This window comes from Hyperolius riggenbachi, chromosome 12, assembly GCF_040937935.1.
Source record: "Hyperolius riggenbachi isolate aHypRig1 chromosome 12, aHypRig1.pri, whole genome shotgun sequence".
NCBI classification, from domain to species: domain Eukaryota; kingdom Metazoa; phylum Chordata; class Amphibia; order Anura; family Hyperoliidae; genus Hyperolius; species Hyperolius riggenbachi.
The window spans coordinates 184,578,831-184,595,712 of record NC_090657.1 but is presented as its reverse complement, the minus strand read 5'-3'; the positions used below and the strand labels follow the sequence as shown (position 1 = coordinate 184,595,712).

The following is a 16,882-nucleotide window of genomic DNA, read 5'->3' as shown; positions in this document are numbered from 1 at the left end:
CAGGCGCCCGGTGACTTTTTGTTTACTGGGTTCCATACTGGATTGTTTACAGTCAGTATGCAGTTCTCATTATGAGGAGTGCTTGTTTGGGGCAGCGTTTGCATTAGCTTTCTTTGGGGCACTTAGGATCAGTGAGTTGGTCTGCCCAAGTAAAACCAAATTGGGGGGTGTCATGTGGGGAGAGGTAAAGCAGTCACGGGAGGTAGTTGACATTTATTTACGCAGGTCAAAGACGGATCGGTTAGGGGAGGGCCGGACGATTACACTGTTTTCGGTACCGGGGTCACTAGCGTGCCCGGTCCGGGTAGTGCAACGTTTCACGGAAATGCGCGCGGGATCAGCGGGTCCTTTCTTATGTCATGAGGATGGAGTGCCACTGACCAGGTTTCAGTTCATAGCAGTGTTTAGGAAGGCGTTAGGACATCTGGGTCTGCCGGCAATGGAATATGCGTCACACTCTTTTAGGATAGGGGCAGCAACGGAGGCGGCCAGGTGGGGGTTAGGCAACGATCAGATAAAAAAGATAGGACGTTGGGAATCAGCTAGATTCCGGTCATACGTCAGGCCCCATTTAATCTAAGGAGATAGTTGTAGTGCATGTTTAGGAGGGATGTTGGTTAGTGTTTTGGTGTTTTTGTTGTTACAGATAACCACGTCCATCCACGTTTAGTATGGATTCTGGGACACTCATACGTTGCTCGGGGTGCTCGGAGAGCCGCAGTGCGGCCGAACGGTCGCCAGCTGGGTATTCCGAGGTCAACAGCAAGTGTCCGATGGATAGGGATTCCAGGAATGCAGTGGATTAAGGTGTTGTCAGAGGTTCAGAGGTTCGTTGCATTGGATAGAGCTCCGGATGTCTTGGTTCTCCATGCCGGAGGCAATGATCTGGCTTCTAAAACAACGAGGCAGATTATGCAGGACATCAAATGTGACTTTATGAGGATTCGGACTACTTTTCCCCGCACGGTGGTCGTGTGGTCAGAAATCATCGGGAGAAGCCGTTGGCGAATGGCACGGTCTGTTGACAAGGTCAACAGGGCCCGGAAGAAACTGAATAGGGAAGTGTCTCGATTTGTGGTAAGGAATGGAGGGGTGGCAGTAAGGCACGAGGAGTTAGAGGAAGATACAGCGATGTTCTTGGGTAGGGATGGTGTGCATCTCAATGACATAGGCATTGACCTTTGGGCTTTAGCTTTAGAAGAAGGCATTCAGAGAGGTTTAGCTTTATGGGCGGCACAAGGGTAAGGTTTCACCCTTGCTGGCTGGTGGCGGGGCAAGGTTGCCGGAGGACGGTGGTTAGGTTTTGGAGGAGTTCACGTGTGTGAACTCCTCACAGTAAAGAGATCGTCTGCAAAGAGTTTTATGGGCATGCAGCTGTCCCCGAGCCGGAGTATGCGGCTGGGGGCCGGTTCTTATAGCTGCATTCCCAAGGTTCTTATTTTATAACCTCCGGTTTTCCTTGCTCCAAGGTTACTGTTTTTACCATTATTTGGTACAAGTTAATGTTTACAAGTTATGTTTTATATTAAAATTTTGTAATTTAAAATTTGAATAAAGTTGGGCTGCATTGGCCTTTATTTTCCATTGTCAATTGCAGTCCGGGTTTTTGTTTAAATAAGGTGGGTTGTGGTTTATGTCTTTAAGGGGACAGTAGTAGGTAATGCCATATCAAGCAGGGCCTGGATTAGGGAGCGCAGCGGACTCAGGAGGGCCCCCCATGATAGGGCTAGCCTCCTGTCCAGCAGTGAAGGGGGTTAATTTTTGCAGGAGAGAGGGGGCGGAATAGGAGAGCCAGGCGGAGCTGCTGGGGAAGGAAGCTGAGTGAGGGTAGCGAGAGGAAGGGGAGGAGTCAGACAGCGTGCAGGGAAGAAGAAAGTGCCCACCCACCCTCCCTTTTTTATCGGTTTTGAAAGTCAAGACTGTCGTCATTGCAGCTGGTGGCGGGGCAAGGTTGCCGGAGGACGGTGGTTAGGTTTTGGAGGAGTTCACGTGTGTGAACTCCTCACAGTAAAGAGATCGTCTGCAAAGAGTTTTATGGGCATGCAGCTGTCCCCGAGCCGGAGTATGCGGCTGGGGGCCGGTTCTTATAGCTGCATTCCCAAGGTTCTTATTTTATAACCTCCGGTTTTCCTTGCTCCAAGGTTACTGTTTTTACCATTATTTGGTACAAGTTAATGTTTACAAGTTATGTTTTATATTAAAATTTTGTAATTTAAAATTTGAATAAAGTTGGGCTGCATTGGCCTTTATTTTCCATCGTCAATTGCAGTCCGGGTTTTTGTTTAAATAAGGTGGGTTGTGGTTTATGTCTTTAAGGGGACAGTAGTAGGTAATGCCATATCATGCCCTCCAGCTCCCAGGCTTCAGCCTCATCCGTGCAGACCGGCACAGCACCCTCTCTGGGAAAAAGAAAGGGGGCGGCATCTGCTTCTACATCAGCTCCGCCTGGTGCTCAAACACCTCTGTACTGGCCAAGAAATGCACACCAGAACTTGAACTCCTCCTCATCAATTGCAGGCCAACCTACTCGCCCAGGGAGTTCTCCTCCTACGTCCTCGCGGGTGTGTATATCCCTCCTGATGCAGAGGTAAATGCTGCCCTGCGTGATCTCAGTGATACCATCATGCAGTGGGAGACAGCACTCCCGGACTCGCTGTTCATTATCTTGGGGGATTTTAACAAGGCCAACCTCCGCAAAGAGCTGTCCCGCTTCCATCAGCACATCACCTGCCCCACCAGGAGTGCCAACACCCTCGACCACTGCTACACGGCCCTGAAAGAAGCATATAAAGCGACACCGTGGGCAGCCCTAGGCTCATCTGACCACTGCATCATCCACCTGGTACCTACTTATAAAAGGCGCCTGGAAACCTCAAAACCTGTCACTAAGTCCTCCAAAGTGTGGTCAAGTGAGGCCAAACTTCAACTTCAGGCCTGCTTTGACTGCACAGACTGGAAGGCCCTGGAATCGCCTAACCTGGACGAGTGGGCAGACAACGTATCCTCGTACATTAGCTTCTGCGAGGACTCCTGTATCCCAACTAAAACCTTCAAACTGTATCCAAACGATAAACCGTGGTTCTCAAAAAGACTACGACAACTACGGCGCAGCAAAGAAGCCGCACATAAGTCCGGCAACCAGGAGGAATACAAGAAGGCAAGAAACGACCTGAACAGAGAGCTGAGGTCCGCAAAGAAGTGCTACGCAGAAAAGCTGGAACAGAACCTCTCCTCAAACGACCCACGAGCCGTGTGGAAAGGACTGAAGGCTGCCACCAACTACAAGCCCCCCCCTCAGCATGCCACACCGAGCACTGAGCTTGCCGAGAGTCTCAGCGACTTCTACTGCAGATTCGAGAACCAGCCAGCACTTGCAGGACTCCCACAGCCCCCTGCACAATCTGCCACTGTAGCCCTGAGCCCTCACTCACCCCCACCGTCAGTGAGGGAGGCGGATGTACTGAAACACTTGCTAAGGTTAAATGCTAGGAAAGCCTCAGGCCCGGACGGAGTGTCACCAGCCTGCCTGAAAACCTGTGCTCGCCAGCTCGCTACCACCCTCTCTTCCATCTTCACAAGGTCCCTCCAGGAAGGCAAAGTTCCCGCGTGCTTCAAGAGGTCTGCCATTATCCCTGTCCCCAAAAAGCAGGGCATCCTCGACCTCAACAAGTTCAGGCCCGTGGCACTTACATCCGTGATCATGAAAGCTTTTGAAAGCATGGTGCTACCCCTCCTTAAGCACTCTACTGAGGGACTGCTGGACCCGCACCAATTCGCGTACAGAGCGAACAGGTCCACAGATGACGCCATCAACATCTGCTTGGAGCACGTCTATGATCACCTGGATGGGCCGGACTCCTACGCCAGGATCCTCCTACTGGACTTCAGCTCAGCATTCAATACCATCAGCTCTAAAATACTTCAAGACAATCTCGCTGCGCTAGGAGTCCACCCCATCCTTCGCCTGTGGATCACGGACTTCCTCACCAACAGGCCCCAGGTCGTCAGGTTAGGCACCATCTCCTCACAACCTAGGATCACCAACACAGAGGCCCCACAAGGCTGCGTCCTGTCGCCGTTTCTGTTCTCTCTGTATACGAACAACTGCAAATCCACGTCAGACTCGGTAAAAGTAATCAAATTTGCCGATGACACGACCATTGTAGGTCTCATCACCAAAAACGATGAGAAGGCGTACCGCCACCAGGTCGAAAGCATATGCCGCTGGTGCAGAGAGAACGGTTTGGTCCTAAACACAGCAAAAACGGTGGAGATGATCGTTGATTTCAGGAGGCGCGCCTCTTCCCCGCCTCCAATCCACATTGATGGCATGGAAGTGGAAAGAGTCCCCAGTGTCCGCCTCCTGGGCACAACTATCTCCAATGACCTGAGGTGGAACACCAACACTGCCTCAACACAGAGGAAAGCCCAGCAGAGACTTTTCTTTCTCCGCCAACTGAAAAAGTTCGGTATGGCCCAAAAACTCCTGACAAATTTTTACTCCGCCACGATCGAATCCGTCCTACGCTCGTCCATCCTGGTCTGGTACGCCAGCTCCTCCGCCAGCGACAAGCTCAAACTGCAGAGGGTCATCAAATCTGCAGAGAGGATCATCGGGAGATCCCTTCCAACTCTGGACCTCCTCTACCACTCCAGGCTGAACACCAGAGCATTAAAGATCGCCAACGACCCCTCGCACCCAGGCTACCGCTTCTTTAATCGGCTCCCCTCGTGCCGGAAGCTCCGGTTCCGATCCATCTACACCAGGACCTCTAGACATAAGAACAGTTTCTTTCCCTCGGCTGTCAACCTCCTGAACTCTCTCCGTGGAAATGCCCATCCCCACCCCACAATACCATGACGCACTGAAGCACCCTGCACATAGACGCCGCTTCAGCTCAAGCGTACCTTTCGGATGTTTTTTTGTATTGTAATTATGCCACATTGTCTCCCTCTGCATAAAAGTTATAAAATGTTCTGTATTCTGTATAATGTTCTGTTCCTACTGCATGCCCTGTCCTGTATCTGTAAACACTGTATATCGTGTATCAGTACCCTGTACGTGCCAAGCCCAATTCCGGGCACGACCCAGTCGTGCTTGGCGAAATAAAGTTTCTGATTCTGATTCTGATTCTGAGCTATTGCTGGCCAGGACCTGAAATACAGTAATTTCGGAGAAATTCCCCCTGCGCTGCTATAGCCGCAATTAATATATTACGGTCTATGGGGTGCTCAAGTTAGGCACTACGCGGTGCTGTGCAGTTGCCAAAGCGACCTGACTGGCAGTGTTAGCTCTCAGCACTTGGCCGTTGGTCTTGTTAAGGGCAATAGCGGTCACACCTCTGCCTGTCGCGGGACATGCTCCATCTCTTGTACCACCGACGCCGCCGCAGTATTCCCGCTCTCGCTTTTTTTGACAGCAGCATATTAATAATTGAGAGACAAGACATCATCCCCCAGACACCTTGAAATACTACAATAAGATTCAGCAGTCATCGTCTCCATAAACCTCTTCCAGCGGCCACAGCTGCGACGCACGCTTTCTGAAGGATTATATTCCCCGCCGGTGTTATCCGTGACAAGTACTCTCCATGACCTCACCTGCGGATTGCGGCGAGGCTGGATGAGATTACGCCTGTCACACAAGCTTTCAAGAGGATTACTTCCATATAAATATTTCAGTCACAGTGCCGGGGCGGCGAGATTGAGTATTCCGCTGCCACGGGCAGAGGCAGCCATTACCGGATTGTTCGAGGTTGACAATGACAACTGATAAAGAGCGCTGATACCTGACGCGCTCACGCAGGCATATTATACGCAGCTATACTCGCTCTCAGGCAGATCATGAATAGCAACTGAGCCCGCTTTGTCTAAACGCCTGGCGTACCATGCTGGAGGCTGAGCGGGAATCTCTAAGCTTGCTTTCACAGATATTGGGGGCAGCTTAAGGAGCTACTCCGGGATGTGTTAAGAAACTTCAGTCTCTCTGAGAAACAAGCACTTCCTGCAGTCAAGCTTTATATGTTGTGAGAATTATTTCGGTGTTCTTACATACATTTTTCAGCTAGAGACAGAGGTGCCAAAGCAAAATAAAATGTGGTAAAAACTGTTTCTAAAAGGGACAGTTTCAAAAGCTCCAAACAGACAACGCGTTTCGCAGGCATCAACCTGCTTCTTCAGGCACTAAAAGGAGCAACTCAGCTGAACAGTAAGCCAAAAATAGTGCCTCCGTTTGGCTTACTGTTCCGCAAACCTGCACCTTTTACTGCCTGAAGAAGAGGGTTGGTGCCAGCAATATACGTTGCCTCTTTGGAGCTTTTTTCATTAATGTCTAATTCATGCAAAATCTTGGTCTTTTTGAGTCTGTTTGCGAAGGTAAGTGCACCACCACCTCCTTTTTAAACTTTTTTTTTTTCTTTTTTGGCGCCTTTGTTTCTAGCTTTTTTTATCACCAGTAGCCCACCCTTGGTGGAGGGGTGTTACCCTATTGATGTTTTTCAACATCTAGAGCACATGTGTCGAACTCCAGGCCTGGAGGGCCAGATCCATGCCAGTGTTTAGGATGGACTGAGGAAGAGAGGAAGGTGTTCTACCTGATGGACCACACCTTTCCTGATTCAGAACATCAATTCATTTGAGCTGTATCAAAAATGTGTGAGGATCTCGGCCCTCGAAGGACTGGTTTGACATCCCTGATCTAGAGTGCAATATTCTAACCCGAGTGGGGTCGGGTCTGATCTCCCCACCTGACTATACTGTGGTTACCTTGCTGGTAACCTGCCTTTGTGAGTTGTTCACTATAGGTTGTTCACTATGTTAATATTGGAGATTCTCTTACTGAACATACTACACTAACATGGGCTCTCGACTGTCTCTCTTTGTCTTATGTACATTTTTGCGTGTGTGCAAACAAAGCGCGGCCTATCCATGGTGATCCCCTCCCAGTAGAAAGTAAATGAGACGAAACTGGCAAGTTTCAGCTGCCAATCACTAGATAACTTTAGGTGTTTAAAACAACTAACAAGGGCACCTGCTCAGTTCTGCTAACTTCAAGTCATGCAGGGAAAAACAAATTCCCCTGAACGGCAGCTTCCGCTATTCCCAGGAAGGGAAGAAATTTAGCCAATCAAAGGCAGCAGATGCTGATAAGTCATCTGCCAGCTTATGTAGGGCACATACACACATGCAATTTTGATTGGCTAATCACTGGCCAATTTTACCACTTCCATGTAGTATGAGGGCAAGCAGATTGTGAATACAGGTAGTCGACGGTTAACGAACAAGATAGGGACTGTAGGTTTGTTCTTAACCTGAATCCAATGTTAAGTCAGAACACTGTGCTATCTTTGTCCACTGTGTATCCAGTGTCCCCCTCTCGGTCTCCTTGGTCTCCCTTGTGCCTTCTTAGGTCTCCCTTGTGCCTCCTTAGGTCTCCCTTGTGCCTCCTTAGGTCTCCCTTGTGTCTTCCTTATGCCTTATTGTGTCACCCTTGTGCCTCCTTGTGTTTCCCTTGTGCCTCCTTGTGTTTTCCTTGTGCCTCCTTGTGTTTTCCTTGTGCCTCCTTAGGTCTCCCTTGTGCCTCCTTGTGTCTTCCGTGTGCCTCCTTTGTGCCTAATTGTGTCACCCTTGTGCCTCCTTGTGTTTCCCTTGTGCCTCCTTGTGTCTTCCTTGTGCCTCCTTAGGTCTCCCTTGTGCCTCCTTGTGTCTTCCGTGTGCCTCCTTTGTGCCTAATTGTGTCACCCTTGTGCCTCCTTGTGTCGATGCAACATCTCACCTGTTCCATGGTGGCCACCCTTCAATCAATCGTCCTCTCTCCATTCACGGTTCCCCCTAGAGGCTTCTTGAGCGTTGCATAATGACGAGATCAGGAAGAGATGCCAGCGGCTCCTCCTGATTGCGCCACTATGCAATTCTAGAGATGCAGCTAGGGGGAACTGTGAATGAAGAAAGGAAGTCGCTGATTGATGCAGGCCACCAACAGGAACAGGTGAGGATTCTGCTGTGCCTACTCTGCTCAGTCCCCTACTTAGTGATGTCATTGCGGCCGGCCGGCTTTCGTATTGGTGAGTTGTTCGTAAGTCAGGCATTCGTAAGTTGGGGACTACCTGTACTAAGAGCAGGTTGTGTAGGCAAGCTCTAATATTTCATGGAAGTGGAAAAATTGGGCAATCATTGGCTGATGAAAACTGGATGTGTGTATGCAACCTTAACCACTTCACCACTGAGGGGTTTTACCCCTTGAACACCAGAGCAATTTTCACCTTTCAGCGCTCCTTCATTCGTCTATAACTTTATTATTACTTATCGCAATGAAATGAACTATATCTTGTTTTATTCGCCACCAATTAGGCTAGCATGCTAGCTTTATAGTGGAGCCACTGGAGCGCACACGCAGGAGGCGGGGGAGTGTCCGTACTTCTGAAATCATGATGCGACGCCAGAAGGGAAGATTACAGGACATACTGCGCATGCGCGGCACAGTTTGTCCGGGTCAGGGGTCAAGAGAGTCGGCCAGTACCAGGAGCTGTGGCTGACGAGCGGGACCAGCCGGCAGGGAGCGAGGGGAGCGGTGAGTATGTCCTTTTCTTTTCCTACACATTGCAGGTTTTATCTCTCCGCAGCCTGTGGGCTGCAGTATCCTTTAAGATGCCCACTGACTGTACAATTTTAAGCAAATAATTTGCCCAAGCAACCAGATAAATGTAATCAGAAATAAAATGTCATAATAAATCAATTATTCCAGCACCAACGAACCAATCTGTACTTCCTATTCATCACAATTGATTAAGAAAAGTATATCCAATAAACTAAATAGTCATGGAATGATTACCTTTATAATTGTTCCCAGTTAGGGATGATAAATGAGATTTAAATATTTTTGAGTTCATGCAGATTTATGTGCATTTGTATGCAAATATTTGCAGCTTGAAAATGGACCAATCAGTTTAAACCTGGGTGAGACTTAATTGGTCAATTTTCAAGCTGCATAAATTTGAATAAAAAAATGTAAAAAGTAGTCCATTCTCCAAAAAAATTATGTGCTGTGATGTTTGAGCCATCAACAAACCTGCTGCTGATGCCTTCAGCTGAATTGTTTCTGGTCAACCCAATGAATTCTTATAATGTGGATCTTGAAGGCTCTTTAACACTAGAGGCGTTTTTTTGGAATTTTTAAGAGCAGGCGATTTGTACAAATCACCCTAAAAGCGCTTACACTATTCTTTCCAATGAGACAGTTCTCATTGGGGCATTCCATTTGTTTGCCGCAGACAAAAGCGCTTCATGGACCATTTTCCGGGTGATTTGCCCTGAATGGAAGGTATAGGAAAAACGCAAAACGCTCACAAAATTCGCTTTGTGCAGCGATTGCGTTCGCATTTTTAAGAATAAATATCTTGTATTTATTCTTTTTCGGGTCAAAGAGTTTACTTCCTGACTTGCTTCAGGGAGTGAATTAAAAAAAACGCTCAGGAAAAGCACTTAGAAAAGTGCCTCCAAGCGCCGGGAATCACAAAAAAAAAAATTGCGTCAAAAAAAGCCCAACGCTAACGCTAACGAGATCTGAATGCAATGCGAACAAGACCGAAGACAAAAAAGAAAGCATTAGGGCAAAGCTGGATTTAGCAGTAAGGCACACTAGACATACACCTAGACTGAGGCACCAGTGTGCTGAGGGGAGTCAGTTATCCAGCCTGCGATTCCAGCTCTCTCTATACTACATGCAAAGAACCAGGCTGGTAGTTGTGGAGGGACCATAGAGAGCTGGATGAGCAGGCTAGATGGACAGCTCTCTATGCTCCAAGACCAGGAGAATGGTGAAAGCAGTCCTGATGGGCAGGGGATGGGGGGGAAATCCTATCAGGCCAGGATTTGCGGGTTCAAGGGTTTGGTGGAGGGTGGAATTTAGGTCATCAGAATCTCTGTGCCTATAAGCTCCTGAAATGTCAAGTCAGCCCTGATGAGGGCGCTCTGACTGCTGAGGGTGCATGTAGATCAACATCCGGAGTTTGGCTTTAAAGTGGACCTGAACTCTTGCATAGGACAGAAGGAAAACACAGAGAAATGCACCCTGTATGTATTTAGAGAGTTTAGCCTGTCTAATTCCCTCTCATCTGTGTCTAATCAGAAGTGTAATTTGATCCCTCAGATGTGTCAGCTAGCTGCTTCCTCAGAGCAGCTAATTTGTAAACACAGAATGTTAACTCTGTCTGCTTCCACAAAAGCAGGAAGTAGCCACACTGCAGATTTGTTGCAGGATGTGTATCAGCTGTAACAAAGAAACACTTTTCTTTAAAGCTTATCCTGCTGTTGCTTATCTTTTAGAGCAGAGAGGAAGTTCTGAGTTGAGGTCCGCTTTAAATCCACGGGAGAGCGTCAGCCCACGTGCGGCAGTCATAGGGAACGCTTTAATTACTCTGGACTGCCATTGTCTTTAATTAACCGGTTTTAATTTGCTCCTCTGGAGGAAGATGGAAAGCGATGATGGAGAACTGGGAGAGGATTTCCAAAACAAAAGGAGAAAGCAGATAACATTGATTGATAGAGAGGACTCCATGTTGGAGTTCCAATGCTATTAAAGCTTTCATCGGAGGCGGGCGTAGATCTCGTCTCATAGCGGCTGGACCCGCGTGCCGCCGCCGCTGCGCTGACTCATCTACACGCATTATTACTCTGAGCATAAACACTTATCTGTGGCTGGAAGTATAAAGTAAACATATTTTCCCAGCTGCTCATATTAATGACGTTCTGCCAGACGCAAAACACACAGCGACGCGAGGAAGCGATATGCCACGGAACAGCCGGACCGAACGTATGGCATAACCCGCACGTTAGTGAAGCAGCCAGGATGCAAGTGGGTCTCTGTGCCAGAGATCAGCACCTGCAAGACTAGACAAGAAACCTGACGTGGCACTAAAAGGATGTGTCAGAGACTCTATTAACACATGCGTTTTCAAAACGCCGGCAACCTTTGCCGGCGTTTTGCAGGAGTGATCACTGAACACTGCAGCGATTTTGGCGCAATCGTGTTTTGCGCTTCTATAGCACTGAAACGTGATCGCCTGGAAATTGCCTTAAAATGGTGCAGGCGACATGTTTGCGTTTTTGCCAGTTTTTGGGTGATTTGCGGCGATCAGCGCAAATAGCCCAAGTAAGAATGGGTCAATAGGATTTCATTACGATAGCACTTTTAAAAAGCACCAGCGTTTGAGCGCTTTGCCGAAATCACGGCAAAACGCTCTAGTGTGAATGGTGCCTAAAGCTGCCCCCTTGGCAATGTCTCTGACATCTCCAGATTCTAAAGCTATTTATACCCTTTCATTTAGGCCCCTTTTACACTTGCCTTGTGAACCTGCATTGCGTTATCCTGTTTTACCGCAGAGTAACATAATGGCAATGCAAGGCAATGGGGCCTACCACACTTACTGCATTGAGCCGGAAGTGCCCAATCTGCCGCCAAGCCACCACCAAGTCAACAGCCCCTTTACCGGCAACATTCATAGAGATGCAGTGGCGGTGAAAGTAATGTAAGTTAGTGGGTGACATAGGTATCTTAAACATGTTGGCGGCGGCGGTGCAGTGCCCATTCACGGAACGTCGGTAATGCGACACTGGAATCACCAGTGACTTACTTCCTGTCTAGCAGGGAATACATCACACAGCGAGGGGCGTGCGGGGGGCGGTGCTATGCATATGACCTTGTCACCACACTCTGCCGCAAGGTCAAACGTTTTGGTTTTGTGCATTGTGGTGCGACGCACTGTGTGTAGGACATCACACTGCTACCACACATTTCAAGTGTAAAAACGCCTAAAGCACACTTGGGGCTTGATTCACTAAACCGTCTTAACTAGTATCACGGCCGCACTAGCATTTTGCGTGTTATATCGTGCGTAACATCCTTAGCACGCAATTGCGAATTTTCACGTGCAATTGCAAATTTTACACGTGGAAGCTTCAATTTTCGCACAACAAAGGGGTTTGTTTTCAAAAGGGAAATTCAGGGGTCTGCACGAAAATTTGCGATTGTGCGCACAAAAACATTACGCACGTTATGACACGTGCAGCCGTGATAGCAGTTGTCACGGTTTAGTGAATCAAGCCCTTGGAGTGACGTGAGGAGATAAACATCGGTACAAGTACAAGTAAAAAATAGTTTAAAAAGGAGCAGGGGTGGTGACTTACCTCTTCCAAAGACAGCAAGCTAGGTATTTCAATTGTTATTTACAAGACACAAAAGAGTATGCGTTTCACAGGACAAGCCCGCTTCATCAGGTGAATGTGTCTGCAAATCAAAAGGCACTCAACTTAGAAATGAGCCATAATCAATTGTCACACAACATCATATAAAAATTGGAGTTAAACACTGTGCAAAACAAAATAAACAATATTTTAGAATTTGCATTAAAGGACCTGTAATGACTTATGACTTAATGCAGTAAATTATTGAGGATACCCACTTTTACGTAAAATATTCTGGTTTCAGCATCAGAAACACTTCCTATAGCTATATGTGGCTGTATTTTGGTATGTACAGTAGCCTGCGATGCTCACCCTGGGCTGTTTATTATGTAAAATCCTTTCCCCCAGAGCATTCTGGGACACCAGAAATCTTTTCTACTGGCTTTAGAACACTCGGTAAATGAATATTCCACCAACATCACCTGCCAGTACTAAACATTTTGCCAACTGTGATACATTTGAGAAAGTAAATCAAGGAGAGAATATTTTTTTTTACAATGGGCAAACACTGACTAAATAATCTATACCGGTAAATGAATATTGAAAATAATTAAGAAATTTTATTCATTACATTATTTTCACGGCAGTTCCTCTTTAATACAAAGCTGCAACATTATGATGACATTTCTAAAATAAATACATTTTTATAATATTAATGAAGAGCATAAAAATCAATAAAATCACTGCATATCGACGGGACATATGGATTTTTAGCAATTTTGTCATATTTGTTTTTACTCAATGACTTTTTAAAAATTAAGTTTTATAATCACTGTATCATTGATTGTTTTCTTGTTATCTCTATTTATAGTAATAGCCCTTATTCTAGCACAAAAAACTTAAAAAAGTAGCTGTTATTTATGCAAACAAGCTTGTCGAACATCTTTTCATATTCAGTTCTGTTTCCTGAAAAGTAAATTGAAGCCAAATGAGTTTTATCTGTGACGATTCTGGTAAGCCCCTGATAAGGCTTTTAGTGCTGTAGAGGGCCATTACTTTTGTTTGTTTTTCATTTCAGCAAGGCAGATTTGTCACAGCTGCTGCTTAGAATTATGTCCTAAAATTAAGCCCTTAGGGTCCTTTTATACTATATCAGTTGCTGTGTCAGTTATAACTGAACAGGTGTGCAAGGTAATGCCCATGTTTCCCTATGGCTTAGTTCACATTATGCGTGTTTTAACTGAAAGCTTTTTCTCAATGCACTGCTATGGAGAGTTAAAACGCATCTGTTTTTCAACGTATAATGTAAGAGGGCTTAACCTAAAAAAATAAATTATGAAACTCTGTTCTATGTTATCAGTGGCGTAACTGAGGAACTTGGGGATCCAGTGTGAGTTTTACATGGGGACCCAAGCACCCTATGCATATAAAGCCCCAAAACCTACCAAGGACAGGTTCAATGTCAGAGAGGTGTAAGGGCCCAAGCCCACTGCTAGGTGTATAAAAACGCAAAAAAGCATGCATTTTTCAAGCGATTTTTATATTCAATATAAGGTTTTTCAATGCGTTAAAACCAGGGGTCGAGTCCTGCGTGAACGCGGGGGACGACGACGTCCACTCACATTTTTTGGAGAGTGGACGTCGTCCACCCTAGCCCCCCGGAGGGAAGCAGCGCAGTGGAGAGGAGCATTGTGCACAGCGTGGGGAAGGACGGACGTCTCCCTCCCTTCCCTCACCTTGGGGCTCCACTTCCTGGCTCTCCCCTCCAGAACAATGGCAGCGGCGGTGGCTGGCAGCGGGCATCAGTGGGCAGGACTTACCTCCTCCTGTTCCGGCGAGTTGACGCTGTGCGTGCCGCTGCTCTGGTCTTCACTAGACCAGATTAGCTGCACGCACAGCGTCAACTCGCCGGAACGAGGAGGAGGTAAGTCCCGCCCACTGATGCCCGCTGCCAGCCACCGCCGCAAATGTTCTGGAGGGGAGAGCCAGGAAGAGGAGCCCCAAGGTCAGGGAAGGGGGGGGGGAAGACGTCCGCCCTTCCCCACACTGTGCACAATGCTCCTCTCCACTGCGCTGCTCCCCTCCAGCTGGGGGGACACCTGGCTACCGATTCTGGGGACGCCTATAGATTGGCTATACTGGGGACACTTATACACCTGGCTACATATACTGGGCACATATACACCTGGCTACATATACTGGGGACACCTATACACCTGGCTACATATACTGGGGACACCTATACACCTGGCTATACTGGGGACCCCTATATACCTGGCTATACTGGGGGCACCTATACACCTGACTACATATACTGCGGACACCTATACACCTGGCTATACTGGGGACACCTATATACCTGGCTATACTGGGGACACCTATACACCTCGCTACATATACTGCGGACACCTATACACCTGGCTATACTGGGGACACCTGGTTACATATACTGGGGACACCTGGCTATACTGGGGACACCTATAAACCTGGCTACCTATTCTGGGAATATCTATACACCTGACCACCTATTCTGAGGACATCTATACACCTGGCTACCTATTCTGGTGACATCTCTACATTAGTGATGTCGCAAACCTCCGATTTTCAGTTCGCGAACCCTGTTCGCGAACCTCCGCGGAAAGTTCGGTTCGCGGAAAAGTTCTCAAACCGCAATAGACTTCAATGGGGAGGCGAACTTCAAAATTTAGAAAAATTTCTACTGGCTGGAAAAATGATAGAAAACATGTTTCAAGGGTTCTAATACCTGAAGGACCTCCCTCCCTCCTACCGGAGGGAGAAGGGCCTCATCTGCCAGGGAATTCCAGTATTTCAAAAGCCAGCTTACATACCATGGCTGGGTATTGAACCCAGGTCTCAGTGTATGGTAGGTAACTAACATATCTATTATACTACCAACACTACTAGCATTTATGCTCAATCCAAGAGAAAAATTAGACAAGACAAATAACCTTTATATCACACTTTTCTCCTGGCGGACTCAAAGCGCCAGAGCTGCAGCCACTAGGGCACGCTCTATAGGCAGTAGTAGCGTTAGGAAGACTTGCCTAAGGTCTCCTACTGAATAGGTGCTGGCTTACTGAACAGACAGAGCCGAGATTCAAACCCTGGTCTCCTGTGTCAGAGGCAGAGCCCTTAACCATTACACCATCCAGCCACTGCTTAAGGATATGTAGCCAGGCATGGCCTTGCCTTTTGTGTTCAACAGTTGTCAAGAAAAAAATTAGACAAGACAAACAACATTTATATCGCGCTTTTCTCCTGGCGGACTCAAAGCGCCAGAGCTGCAGCCACTAGGGCACGCTCTATAGGCAGTAGCAGTGTTAGGAAGACTTTCCTAAGGTCTCCTACTGAATAGGTGCTGGCTTACTGAACAGACAGAGCCAAGATTTGAACTCTGGTCTCCTGTGTCAGAGGCAGAGCCCTTAACCATTACACCATCCAGCCACTGTTTAAGGATATGTAGCCAGGCATGGCATTGCCTTTTGTGTTCAACAGTTGTCAAGAGAAAAAATAGACAAGACAAAGAACATTTATATCATACTTTTCTCCTGGCGGACTCAAAGAGCCAGAGCTGCAGCCACTAGTGCCACTGTACCACCAACACTACATGCTGAAGCCAGCCTAGCATATACCATTTGCGTACGTTAAAAAGGGGCGCTGGGAAAAAAGGGCGCCGGGTTTTTAACGATAAGCATGGATAACGTTTAAAAATGTATTGTACTGTATTTCGTTTAAAATTAATGTTTTATAAAGTTATAAATCATTAAATAATGTGCATTAAATCGGCAATTGTAAAAACGTTAATCTTTCGTTTAAATAGTGAAACGTATAATAACGTTTAAAAAAAAAAATTACTAAGTAACCCTCCCTGTACCTACCCCTAACCCCTAGACCCCCCTGTTGATGCCTAAACCTAAGACCCCCCCTGTTGGTGCCTAAGTAACCCTCCCTGTACCTACCTCTAACCCCTAGACCCCCCTGTTAGTGCCTAAACCTAAGACCCCCCTGTTGGTGCCTAAACCTAAGACCCCCCTGTTAGTGCCTAAACCTAAGACCCCCCTGTTGGTGCCTAAACCTAAGACCCCCCTGTTGGTGCCTAAACCTAAGACCCCCTGTTGGTGCCTAAACCTAAGACCCTCCTGTTGGTGCCTAAACCTAAGACCCCCCTTTTGGTGCCTAAACCTAAGACCCCCTGTTGGTGCCTAAACCTAAGACCCCCCTGTAGGTGCCTAAACCTAAGACCCCCCTGTTGGTGCCTAAACCTAAGACCCCCCTGTTGGTGCCTAAACCTAAGACCCCCCTGTTGGTTTTTTCGTTTAAAAATAATGTAAAAAAAATGTACTGTTTTTCGTTTAAAAATAATGTTTGAAAAAAAATATTGTACTGTTTTTCGTTTAAAAATAATATTTAAAAATGTATAAATCATGAAATAATGTGTAATCATGAGAAGCAGTAATAAAACATTAAGTCTCCGGGCGCCGCTTTTAAAACGTTATTTTTCTCCGGCGCCCTTTTTTCCTATCGGGCGCCCATTAAACGATATTTATAATAGGAGTGAATGGCGGCGCCCGATTTGTCCACTAGCCTCAGGCGCCCGAATTTACTGTTACCATACCATTTATGCTCAATCCATTTATGCACAAAAATACAATTCCGCGGAAAGCGGTGACCATCCCTACTA

At 47.0% G+C, this 16,882-nt stretch overlaps 1 long non-coding RNA gene across 4 annotated transcripts in view; it reads right to left on the bottom strand.

Annotated features, from left to right (window-relative positions):
* The window catches only part of LOC137541395 (uncharacterized), a 509,076-nt gene that overhangs the window by 438,756 nt on the left and 53,438 nt on the right, over positions 1 to 16,882 (bottom strand). For all 4 annotated transcript variants that reach the window (XR_011025150.1, XR_011025148.1, XR_011025147.1 and 1 more), the window contains exon 2: positions 12,184 to 12,283. This is a non-coding gene — a long non-coding RNA (uncharacterized lncRNA). The remainder of the gene's footprint in view (positions 1 to 12,183; positions 12,284 to 16,882) is intronic.